Genomic DNA, 13,252 nt, shown 5'->3' on the forward strand with positions numbered 1-13,252 from the left:
TAGTTACCATATTTTGGTGGTAAGAAGACAAGATCTACTCTGTTAGCAAATTTCAAGTATGCAATACACATTATTAACTGCAATTACCTTGCTGTACATTAGGTCCCCAGAACTTTCATCTTATAACTGGAAGTTTCAACACTTCCGCTAATATCTCCCCAATTTCCCCACCATTCAGTCCCTAGTAACTACTGCATACTCTGCTTCTAGCAGTTCTAGTTTTTTAGATTCCACATACATGTGAGATCATGCAGTATTTGTCTTTCTGTATCTGGTTTATTTCACTGCGCATGACATCCTCCAGGTTCATCCATGTTGTTGCAAATGGATTGTCCCTCTTCCATTTGGTTGAATAATAGCCCAATTTGCATATATAGATATGCGTATATATGTATATGTGTCTAGATATATGCATATGTAGATACAGTAGATATGTGTATATAGATATATAGATACATATACGGACATAGATATCACATTTTCTTATCCATTCATCCATCACTGGACTTTCAGGCTGTTTCCATGTCTTGGCTGTTGTGAATAATCCAGTGGTTCCTGTTAGTGTCTGGCTTGGAAGTCAAACCAACTCCTTGGGTGACAGCATAAATACTAGCACAGTTCTCTGATTTAAAGTCCAAGGCTTGTCCACCTGTTGTCTCTCCCTGGTGTATCCCTGAAGCACACAGTGCTCTTCTCATGCAACCCCCTTCAGTTCTGAAGCCTATTGTGCAGCGCTGTAGTTGCGTGTTCAGTCATGGCCGACTCTGCAATCCCATGGATTGTAGACTGCCAGGTTCCTCTGTCCAGGAGATTTCCCAGGCAACAATACTGGAATGGGTTGTCATGTCCTCCCCAAGTGTTCTTCCTAACTCAGGGATCAGAACTCCATCTCCCACATTGGCAAGTGGATTCTTTACCACTGTGCCACCTGGGAAGGTCTGTGTCAAATATTTCCCTTAAGCATAATTAAAATGGGGTATAAATCATTACCTTTCCTTTTTCCACCTGAAGAAAACCCTCAAGGCAGTGGCTTGATGGCCCTGGCCTCTTTGTATTTTCCTCCTCCTATTTTGCATTATGTCAATAGGAAAAACTGTTTAATGCTTTTGTTTGTTGAAGTTTTGACAACACTGTAGATTTATCATCCATCATGCCAGAGGATAAAATTAACACAATCAAACGGTATTGTAGTCACTCTGAAGTAGAAAATTCCTTTCCAGGGACAATCACAGTTTCTTTCCAAGACACTGCTTCCTCCCTCTTCTTCTGCCAGTCTCTCACTTGACAAACCTTTGCTTATTTTCCCCCCCAAGTGACATTTTGATGATATGTGTGATTCATGTGATGCTAATACTAGTTTTTATATTCAGCTCATTTTAGCTTCTATATACTTACATAAGCAGAAAATTGCTATATTTGTATAAAAACAGTTCTACAGAATTATCTGTGAACTTACAGAATTATGATGTCAGTTTCACACTAGAAATGTCACCGTTGGATTATTCCTGCCATCCTACCAATCATCCTCTGAGATGGAATTTCATGTTAAGAGAGGAAAATGATGTTCTTAAAAAAAAAACACAAGAAGAAACAAACCAGCATCTATACCTCAAAAAAAAAAAAAACAAAAAACATGACACCAGCCAAATACATCAGGACTAGCCAGTTAGAGAAGAGTCTTGATTGACATTTATTCTCACAGGAAAATGTGTCACATCAAGAAAGCTATTGTTGAAGATACTAAAATGAGGAACTTCCCTGGTGGTTCGGTGGTTAAGAATCCGCCTTGCAATGCAGGGGCCACAGATTCAATCCTTGGTATGAGAACTAAGATCCCACATGCACAAAACAACCAAACCCATGCCCCACAACTAGAAAATCCATGTGCCGCAATGAAAGATCCCATGAGCTGCAAGTCAGACCTGATGCAGCCAAATCAATAGATATTAAAACAGCAATAAAATGATTGATAACACTCTTGCTTCTCTACGTTCAGTAAACGCTTCTCGACGAACTACCAGATGCCAGTGTTTATGCAAAAGTACTTTTTAAAAAATGCAAATGTATGACAGTTGCAGCAAAACATCTCTGAAGTCTTGATGCTCGGAGCCAATACTTTGTGTTCATCAGGTATTCTTAGACTCTACAATGGGATATGAAATGTGAAAGAAAGAAAGAGTTAGTCACTCAGTCATGTCCGACTCTTTGCGACCCCATGGACTGTAGCCCACCAGGGTCCTCTGCCCTTGGGATTTCCCAGGCAAGAATATTTCAGAGGGAAATTTGAGGTGGAATTTTAACTTCCCTTTGGGATTTTATAGACTTCCCTGGTGGCTCAGATGGTAAAAGCACCTGCCTACAATGCGGGAGACCTCGGTTGGATCCCTGGGTTAGGAAGATCCCCGAGAGAAGGAAATGGCAACCCACTCCAGTACTCTTACCTGGAAAATCCCATGGACAGAGGAGCCTGGTAGGCTACAGTCCATGGGGTCACAAAGAGTTAGACACGACTGAGTAACTTCACTTGAGATTTTATATTTTTAACAATAAAAATCTTAAAAAGCAGTTCCATTTTATTGTCACCTTTAAAGACTATATACATAAATATGATAAATATTTATATACATAAATATGATAATTAATTAGAAAATTATACATATGTTCCACTATGTACCTTACACCTATTCAAGTCAGTGTAAAAAAAAAAAATGAAATAGGGATTTCTCTGGTAGTTCAGTGGCTAAGATTTTGCCTTCCAATGCAGGTGTGGGTTTGATCCTTGGTCAGGAAGCTAAGATCCCGCACATGTGTGTGTGTTAGTCTCTCAGTCATGTCTGACTCTTTGCAATCCCATGGACTCATCTGTCCACAGAATTCTCCAGGCAAGAATACTGGAGTGGGTTGTTATTCCCTTCTTCAGGGGATAAAGGGATAAGATCTTCAGGGGAAGATCCCACATGTCTCGTGGCCAAAAAACCAAAACATAAAACAGAAATAATATTGTAAAAAATTCAATAAAGACTTTAAAAATGGTCTATATCATAAATAAATAAAAGAGACAAAACGAAAATCCTGATCTCTGCATTCAATAATTTTGCACAAACCCCAGAACCAAAAAAAGTCACTTAGTCATGTCCAAGTCTTTGCAGTCCCGTTGGCTGTACCCACCAGATTCCTCTGTCCATGGGATTTCCCAGGCAAAAATAGTGGAGTGGGTAGCCATTCCCTCCCCCAGGGGATCTTCCTGACCCAGAGATCAAACCCGAGTCTCCTGTATTGCAGGGGGATTCTTTATCAACTGAGCAACCAGGGAAGCCCACACTCAAAATAATGTTTCACAAAAATAAAAATTGAACATAAAGTGTGTAAGAAAATAATTTGTAAGCTACTTAAAGATATACCATTATTAATACTCATTAAAATTGTTTGAGAAGGATGCATGATTTGATGTTTAAAATAGACCTCAAGGAAGTGCTAAGATTTGGATGAAAGTCTCCAAAATATGTGAAAAGGTTTAGCTGATGAGAGACAAAGAATTGGTTAGGTAAAATATCTAAGAACCAAAAAAAATAATAATAATAATAAATCATAAAATATTATAACACTTGTGTTATAAACAAAATTATGGTTATAAGAATTTGCTTTCTAATGTATGTATGCAAAGGAAAATGAATTTTATTTTGGCTGTTTAGTTCCAAATAAAGGAAATTCATGTAATTCACAATGATATAATGGTTATCACTAAAACAAACTGGAAAAATTATTTATATCCTTCTGACTATTTAGCCTTATCATAAACATTTTCATACATAATATAATGTGGACACAAATTACTTTTATGTCATCCAGTTTGCCTTTGTGAGAAGTCTTCTTTGCCACACTTGGGTCCTTTTGGTTTGTTGTCATGAGGTTTTGCCAGTTTACTTTTTATTTGTTGTTCAGTTGTGAAGTCTTATCCAACTCTGCCACTCCCTGGACTGAAGCACACCAGATTTCCCTGTCCTTCACCATCTCCTGGAGTTTGTTCAAACTCACATCCATTGAGTTAGTGATGCCATCCAACCATCTCATCCTCTGTCATTCCCTTTAAGACTAGATGTGTCTGGGGAAGAAAAGTTTCAATGGTTGTATGTTTTGATGTTCTTATGCATTCACATATATCAGGGGATATGGGGAAACAGGGCCTGATGTAACTGTCAGGGACTTACTTTGACTGACATGAGATAGAATTAGCTGACTTTTCAGTTATTCATTCAGCTAATTCTGTCTCACATTATCATTAAAAATTAAAAGTAAACATGAGAGAGTCATAGATGATGCAACCATTTCTAATACTAGGATAAATTATTAGCAACAGCAAAAGGGCATAAGGGGGAAACTTCATTGATAATAAATGAAATCAATCCTTAAAAGAGCTGTGTATTCAATGCTGAGAACTAGTACATTCACGTGTGTTTACTGGCTGAGAAGCTGTACGTGCTGAAAATCCAAATGGGCATTTTCTACTGAGATAAAAAGAAAGTGCAGTCCTCCAAGGGTGACTCACCGTGAACACAGCCCCAGGGAGGCTGTGGCAGGGTGCAGAGTTGAATGGACTCTGATGGTTAACCTCAGAACTAGGAGCATCCACTGGAGAGACAGAAGGCTGAGTCCTGGTCTGGGAGGGTGCCCTGCTTTACTAGGGCTGCCAGACACAGCAACACAAACAAACATGACCAAAGTTTGTTGTCTTACGGTTCTGGAGGCCAGAAGCCACGATCAAGACTCCAGCAGCTGTGATTTCTTCCCCGGTTTGTAAGGGAGACTCTGTGTCACGCCTTCTCCCCGGCTTCTGGCAGCTTGCTCAGAACCTTTGACGTTCCTTGGTGGGTAGATACACCACCTGGCCTTCACATTCACACGGAGGTCCCTGTGGGTCTGTGTCCAAACGACCCCTTTTTATAAGGACACCAGTCACATTGGAACAGGGACCCACCCCACTCCAGGATGACCTCATCTTAATAAATTACATCTGCAATGACCCTCTTTCCAAAGAAGTCAGATTTTGAGACTCTAGAACTTAGGACCTCACTATATGGATTTTGGGGGCTTCCCTGGTGGCTCAGATGGTAAAGAATACACCTGCAATGCGGAAGACCTAGGTTTGATCCCTGGATTGGGAAGATCCCCTGGAAGAAGACATGGCAACCCATTCCAGTATTCCTGCCTAGATAATCCCATGGACAGAGGAGCCTGGTGGGCTACAGTCCATAGGGTCACAAAGAGTCAGACAGGACTGAGTGACTAAGCACTGCACAGTGGATTTGGGGGGATACACTTCAATCCATAACACAGGGAAATGAGAGATGAGATGAGATCCACAGGGCACCAGTTCTGTAGATAAGAGAACAGACTCAGGGAGAGGGTTCCCCTTTCCCTTTTCCCTGTCACTCCAAAGGGATCACAGGCACCCTGGTAAAGAGAATCCATTTACCAGTCCAGCATCAAGTAGAGGTGGCAGTGTGTATTAGTTTATTGTTGTTGCTATAACAAATTACCAGAGATTTGTGGCTTGAAACAGAACAAATTTATTGCTGTTTGTCACTGGAAAAGACCCTGATGCTGGGAAAGATTGAAGGCAAAAAGAGAAGAGGGTGACAGGGGAAGAGATGGTTGGATGGCATCACTGAATCAATGGACAAGTACTTGGGCAGTTCATGGGGTCACAAAGAATTGGACACAACTTAGCAACTGATCAACAACAATGATACTTCTGGGGATCCATAATCTTGATATTATTACTCAATATTTTATATTTTATTTTTCTGATTTTGTGCCACTAAACATGAAATTGAAAAAGATTTCTAAACCTTCCTTTGGAAGTTTATATTTCCAAAAATAGAACAACACTTCTAAACAAACTCCATTTTGGGAAGTAGCACCTTTACGTAAACAAACAAATAAATATATCAAATAAGACTTCAGTCAGTTCAGTTCAGTTGCTCAGTCGTGTCCAACTGTTTGTGATACCATGGACTGCAGCACACCAGGCCTCCCCATTCATCACCAACTTCTGGAGCTCACTCATACTCATGTCCATTGAGTTGGTGATGCCATCCAACCATCTCATCCTCTGTCATCCCCTTCTCCTCCTGCCCTCAATCTTTCCCAGTGTCAGGGTCTTTTCCAATGAGCCAGCTCTTTGCATGAGGGGGCCAAAGTATTGGAGTTTCAGCTTCAGCATCAGTCCTTCCAATGAATATTCAGGACTGATTTCCATTAGGATGGACTGGTTGGATCTCCTTGTTATCCAAGGGACCCTCAAGAGTCTTCTCCAACACCACAGTTCAAAAGCATCAATTCTTCTGCACTCAGCTTTCTTAATGTTAAATTAATTAGGAAATTTATATTGTGGTTTACCATGTGCTTGTTGTTTAGTTGCCAAGTCAAGTCTGACTCTTTGCAACCCCATGGAGCCTGTCAGGATCCTCTGTGCTGTGCATGGGATTTTCCAAGCAAGAATGCTGGAGTAGGTTGTCATTTCCTTCTCCAGGGGATCTTCCTGACCCAGGGATTTAACTCAAGCCTTGGCAGGTGGATTCTTTACCACTGAGCCACCTGGGGAAGACCCAGTCACCGGAGCAGACTCAGCATAATATAGGCCTGAGATCTGGGTATAGATTAGTAATTTATACCTCACTGACATCTGTTTTTGCCAGCTTTGTTTTCACTGATGTGTGAGGACCCAACATTTTTAAAGTAAAAGATTCAAAAGCTCCAATGGCAATGTAACTTACTCAAGAGGGATTACCTATATTTTGGATGTATTATGATCAAAATTTAAATTATTTATACTTTCATATTTCCCCAAATGAATATTAGCATATATTTCTCAAATTAAATATTAAGAATATAGAAGAGATAATGTTAGGATAAAGGTTTTCCAAAGTCATCATTTCATTGGAACCAGAGCTAAAAAAGAGAAGAGGTGATTTTTTTTTTCTTGGTAATTCTGAATTATTTTGGAACTTGATTCTTATTAGTTTCATTAATATTATTATATCCTATATCAATGGGTTTATTTTATTGTTCTTAGTATCTTAGCCAAGAAAAACCAGTGTTGTTAAGAGAGGGCAAGGGTGTGCTTTTAAAGTTTGCATCTTCATGGGGAAGAGAGTGTCAGAGTCAGAATATGCTGTTGGTGATAACTAGGAAAGTAGATTTTCTGTAAGGCTGTGTTGAGCTCATTAAATATTTAGAAGGTCCTGCGTGAGTAGTCAGATCAAGGATATGCTGTGTTCAGCATTATGGGTTCTGGTCATCAAGTAGATGAAACCAAACAGCAGCTCTTCAGTTTACTTCTAGTATTTTTTTTGTCCTTTTATGGTGAAAAAGGTTATTTATCAAATAGCAATTTCATCTTGATCATCACAGCGAGCAAACATCCAGGGCTGGCAGTTCTCTATGTCTTGAACTTAATATGTCTCTGAGAAAAGCAGTGTTGGTCCTTCTGACCACTACAGTGCCACGAAGTCAGGCGTGCTGTTAGGTCCATTGGTGAGTGGCAGAATGACCTTGCCCTGTCCCGGGGAGAGAGCTGTCAAGCGGCTTCTTTGTTTACTTCTTTGTTACTTCCCCCCACAACAAAACTCCCTATTCCCACCTTCACCCCAGGAAAGAAATGAAAGTGGTTTAGAATATTCTACCCCCAACTATGCCACTCTGGTGTAATGATTACTCTGAGTCAAAGACGATAGAAGAAAAAGTAGACAAAGGATAATTCTCTTCCCCACTCCCCTATCTGCCTGGAAGCAGACCCTAAATTCCCCGTGTAGAGCGACCCTAGGCAGCCCCCACTGTACTGGAAGGGAGACTACAATTCTCCAGTGGAACAAGGGGTGAGCAGTCGACACAAACAAGACTTACTCCATGCTCATTTCCATTAGTCTCCTCCATATGTTTACCTTCCCTTAGTCTGCACCCCTAAAAGCCTGACCCCTTTACCTGTGTCTTTTACAAACATGTTGTTCCTTTCAAGGTGCTATACAGTCCCAGGTTCTAATCACCCTTCTGAATTCCTCATCACTGGGTTTCTTCCTTATGTAAACCCAGGGCACATGCTAATAAACTTTGAGTACCTCTTGTTAATCTGCCCTTTGTCAGCCTTATTTGCAGTACCCAGTCACGAACCTGTAGGAACAGAGAACTTTTTTTTTTTCTTTTTTCATTTCCTATGCAATGGCAAGCCACTCCAGTACTCTTGCCTAGAAAATCCCATGGATGGACCAGCCTGGTAGGCTGCAGTCCGTGGGGTCGCTAAGGGTCGGACACGACTGAGCGACTTCACTTTCACTTTTCACTTTCACACATTGGAGAAGGAAATGGCGACCCACTCCAGTGTTCTTGCTTGGAGAATCCCAGGGACGGGGGAGCCTGGTGGGCTTCCAACTATGGGGTCACACAGAGTCGGACAAGACTGAAGTGACTTAGCAGCAGCATGGGCTTCCCAGGTGGCTCAGTGGTAAAGAATCAGCCTGCCAAGGCAGGAGACATAGGTTTGAGTCCTGGGTCAGGAAAACCCCTTGGAGAAAGAAATTACCACTCACTCCAGTATTCTAGCTTGGAAAATCCCATGGACGTAGAAGCCTGGTGAGCTTGAGTCCATGGGGTTGCAAAAAGTCAGACTCGACTTAGCAACTAAATAACAAAAATAGCAATAAAAGTAATGGGGAAATTAAGGAATATAACTAAAATATTTTCTTGTATCTATGAGTAGGAGACTCTATAAATAAGATAAATTTTGAAGGGAGACGGTGTTTCATCATCTCTATAAATAAGGCTGGGGAAACTAGCATGGTGGTAAGCCATACAGTAGCAGGACATTCTGCACTGAAGGTACAAAATTTATAGGTCCACCAGGAATACTTCAGAATGTTCTGTGATGGGAATTTGAAACTGTGAGAATCCAGGGCTCTTTCGTTCCCTGGAGAGATTGTCTTAGAGAAGTCAGTGCACTGGTTCATCAGCCTGGCAGCCTCCTTCCAGGGCTGGGGATGTAGCTCAGTGGTAGAGCATATGCTTCGCATGCATGAGGCCCCAGGTTCAATCCCTGGCATCTCCATGTCTTTCAACTAATGGTGCTAATTTGTTTTTTAGTTTCATTTTTAAGACAGTATGACTTCACAGGAGGAGACGTCACCAGTGTTACACATTAATATAAATTACAGGTACCACCCTACCATTTTCAATGAACTATGTGTAATGCTAACGATGTGATAGTATCTTTTTTCAGTATTAATAACATAGTTTTTATTAATCCAAAATAAAAATAGCCTTTCCAATAAATCTTTATTACTCTATTTGATTCAAATACATTTCTGCTAACATCCACCTTCTTTTAATAAACCCATATAAATGGTCAGACAGAAATTTACCTGCTATGCTGTGGGCATGACCCAATTAAAGAATAAAAAGTACAACAAAGATATTTATAACAGTCCTTATTTCTAAAGTATTTGCATCTGTAATGTGTGCATGCTCTGTCACTCAGTCATGCCTGATTCTTGGCCCCTGTAATATTGTGTTAGTATTTGCAGCAAAGTTATATAAGCTAACTGTGCCAGAACTGCCTCGTGTGATTCACACAATTTTGTTATTGCTTTATTATCCTAGACAATTACATGATTTCGCTGTAGTATAATCCATGGGATTACAGTGGATTCATTGAGATCAAGCCTTTGATAGCTATCTCAATTTTGATCACCATATATAAGGGCATATAGAATAAAAGCTTTTTTAAAAGCTCCTGTATATCTTGGGTGGAGAGGAAGTTGACTCAAATCTCAGGATAAGTTTTGGGTTCTCCCCGCCCGCACAAGTGGGCATTGCTCAGACCCGGAACTGGAGGTGGTCCACTTTCTGCACACCACAGAGGTCATCACTGACGATCACGCGGATGCATGCGTTTGTGGTTCACTCTATGCCATGAAGTATTATTCTGATTTGAAGAGGATTCCACCTTCTTCGGGGTGAAACAATAGTGCCATGAATTCAGATTAGCATGATGTAATGACAAAGTCAACTGAGGTCTCTGGTAAGTCCTCCTTTCTTGCATTATGGGCCTATTGATTCTTTGGCTATATTTTTCACTCTGCCATCTGTTGAGCTGCACTTATGGTTCTCATGTGAACAGAATTAAGATAACCCTTGGGATGCCAATCAGCCTTTCCTCTTGGATAACACTTGACAATATTTGAAATGAATGAAGCTTCAGTTTCCCCTCCATGCTAAACCTCACCCAAAAGTTGGCACTGATGACCTTCACTTGTTTGCATGATGAATAAATCCTCAAGATGAGCTGTTCATCGCATAATTTGCTAGGATAAATCTAGGCCTGTCAGATCAAAGACATTTTTAATTATGTAACACAAGGTAGTACATGGGTTCATATTTCAGAGGAATATTAAAAACTCCCTTAACTTAGTCACAGTCTTTGAGAAGCTATTAAACCTGAGACAAGAAGCAAGCAGTCTAATTACGAACATCTATTACACATTTATTGGTTCTTTTGAAATCGTATCTCTTCTCACCATGCTCTCAATGTCAGGGTTCCTTTTCTTATGCCCGGAGATGTTTGGAAAAGGGAGAAGTGTTACAGGCACCGACTCTGCCCCTGTCACTACCTGCCCGAGCTGTGACAATCCCCGTATTTTCCTGACAGCCTTAACTACATCCTTCTCTTTCTCTCAGCACTTAGGTGTGACTGAACCGTCAAGCTCTTGAACTGGAGTCAAATGCTATTTCATTTTTTTTTTTTTCATATTCTGCAAAATGAAAGGACTGTCACAGAAGTAAAAGCTGAAACCATAAAACAAACAAGTAGCTACTGCATGTTTGCTGTGCCACAGAGAACAGACGCGAGAAAAGGGAAGGGCGTGACACCCGGTGCAGTGAAGGCAACAGAGATCACCACGCGTCTGGCTTCACTCCCAGCACCTCATTCGTTCTGCAGAGCGTCCTTAGGGGGTGGGTGCTATTTTAAGCCGTTTTAAAGCTGAGGAAACTGGTGAACCAGGGCACCGAAAAATTGCCTCTGGTGGTATGTCTAGCACGGAGTGTGGCCGCGAGACAGAAGGGAGAAGCAGTCTGGCTTTGAGGCTAAGCAGTTTTATACTGTTGTGGAATGCGTTCGTTTGCATGGGGCTCCGTTCCCGCGCTTGCACACAGGAGGTAGTGGACGCCAGAGCAGAGAGAGTCTGAGCTCTGTTGCTAGTTGGAGTCCACACTCAGGATTTGGACTACGTGTCTGGGAAGGTTTTACAGATGCACGAATGCCTGCTAAATTGCTTCAGTCGTGTCCGACTCGTTGTGACCCCATGGACTGTAGCCTATCAACACCCCTCAATAGCTATATTTCACAGAAAATGGCATTTGGGGGGATTTGAAAAGTTAACATATTTTACATGCCTTGCGGAGTTCCTGATACATTGGCAAGTCCTATTGTGCCCTTCTCTTATATGATAGAAAGATAGTATTCATGAAGTCTTATAATTCTAAAACAAAGAATTTTAAGAATTCTCCAAATTTTGGACTATAACTCATGAAAAATATATCAGTTCAGTTCAGTTCAGTCGCTCAGTCTTGTCTGACTCTCCACGACCCCATGAATCACAGCACGCCAGGCCTCCCTGTTCATCACCAACTCCCGGAGTTCACTCAAACTCATGTCCACAGAGACGGTGATGCCATCCAGCCATCTCATTCTCCGTCGTCCCCTTCTCCTCCCGCCCCCAACCTTTCCCAGCATCAGAGTCTTTTCCAGTGAGTCAGCTCGTCGCATGAGGTGTCCAAAGTATTGCAGTTTCAGCTTTAGCATCAGTCCTTCCAATGAAAATGCAAATAATCCCAAAATGAAATATTTTAAGAAAAATTATTGAAGAATGATTCAAATGGAATTCAGAGTGTGGAAAAGTGTTTCGAGTTTGGAAAAGGTTGGAAACTTCTGGAAAGGCTTGGGAGTTTTCCAAGGTTAGGGAGACAGGCTGCAGAGCCACTGAAGGAGGCAAAAACCCGTTCACCATCCCTAAAGGGACCAGACATACAGCAGAGGCCAGACGGTCCGAGGCTTGCTGCAGAGGTCGATGGACAGGGGCGGCGAGTTAATAGTGCCACAGAGGCAGAGAGCAGGAGCTAAAGCACGGCAGGAAGCTTTCAATCAAAGCTGAGATGACCGCAAAAGTCTAGGGAATTGGCTCCTGAGCCTGGTGATCAAGGCAGCTAACCATCTAGGTTAGACTCCATGGATTTTTGCATTTCCTCTTTTCCTTGCTTCTCTAACATTTACTTTGGAATCATTCTCTCCTCCAAGCTTCCTCAGGTCTGCAGGCTGTTATTCTGTGCATCTCCACTGAACTCTCATACATCCCATGCCTCCTTTGATTACAAAACTTACCACACCTGACTGCAGTTTCTTGGCCACGTGTCTCCTCTTTCAACTATGAGCTCCCAGAGAACAGAGATCATCTCTTCCTCATCTACATGCTTTTTATAAACCATTTAGATTTATAGAAAAATTGAGAAGGTAATAAAGTCCCCATGTACGTCACGCAGTATATATCTTTTCAAATTGTCCATTTTATCTATTATCTATCAGATTTCTTCATGTTTTCCATGACCCCATTTCATATGAATAATTAAAATGTGACAAAAATAAAGTTTATATGATGGGAGTATGCTTTCATCTACAGTGGTTATCGTGAGGTACCTGGGGTTTTGTTATTATTATTATTAGTTATTTGTTTTGTTTTTTGTTATTGCAGATGTTTAGTGCTAAAGTCAGGGGCACCTGTGATTCAAGGGTATGAATTAGGGAGTCTTTAAATTGTCCAAAAGTATATGTGTGTGTGTGTATATATATATATATATATATATATCAGTTCAGTTCAGTAGCTCAGTCATGTCTGACTCTTTGCAACCCCATGGACTGCAGCATGCCAGGCTTCCCCGTCCATCACCAACTCCTGGAGTTCACTCAAACTCATGTCCATTGAGTCAGTGATGCCATCCAACCATTTCATCCTCTGTCATCCCCTTCTCCTCCCACCTTCGATCCTTCCCAGCATCAGGGTCTTTTCAAATGAGTCAGTTCTTTGCATCAGGGGGCCAAAGTATTGGAGTTTCAGCTTCATCATCAGTCCTTCCAACGAGTATTCAGGACTGATTTCCTTTAGGATGGACTGGTTGGATCTCCTTGCTGTCCAAGGGACCCTCAAGA

At 41.3% G+C, this 13,252-nt stretch overlaps 1 non-coding gene and 1 pseudogene across 1 annotated transcript; both read left to right on the forward strand.

Annotated features, from left to right (window-relative positions):
* LOC148772975 (frizzled-3-like) overlaps positions 1–13,252 on the forward strand; it is a 318,270-nt pseudogene that overhangs the window by 150,885 nt on the left and 154,133 nt on the right.
* On the forward strand, positions 9,029–9,100 carry TRNAA-CGC (transfer RNA alanine (anticodon CGC)). The gene has a single exon. It is a non-coding gene; the product is annotated as a tRNA-Ala (tRNA).

The sequence above is a fragment of the Moschus berezovskii genome, unplaced genomic scaffold (assembly GCF_049115385.1).
Source record: "Moschus berezovskii isolate FMDL1 unplaced genomic scaffold, NW_MosBer_1.0 29, whole genome shotgun sequence".
Classification (NCBI taxonomy): domain Eukaryota; kingdom Metazoa; phylum Chordata; class Mammalia; order Artiodactyla; family Moschidae; genus Moschus; species Moschus berezovskii.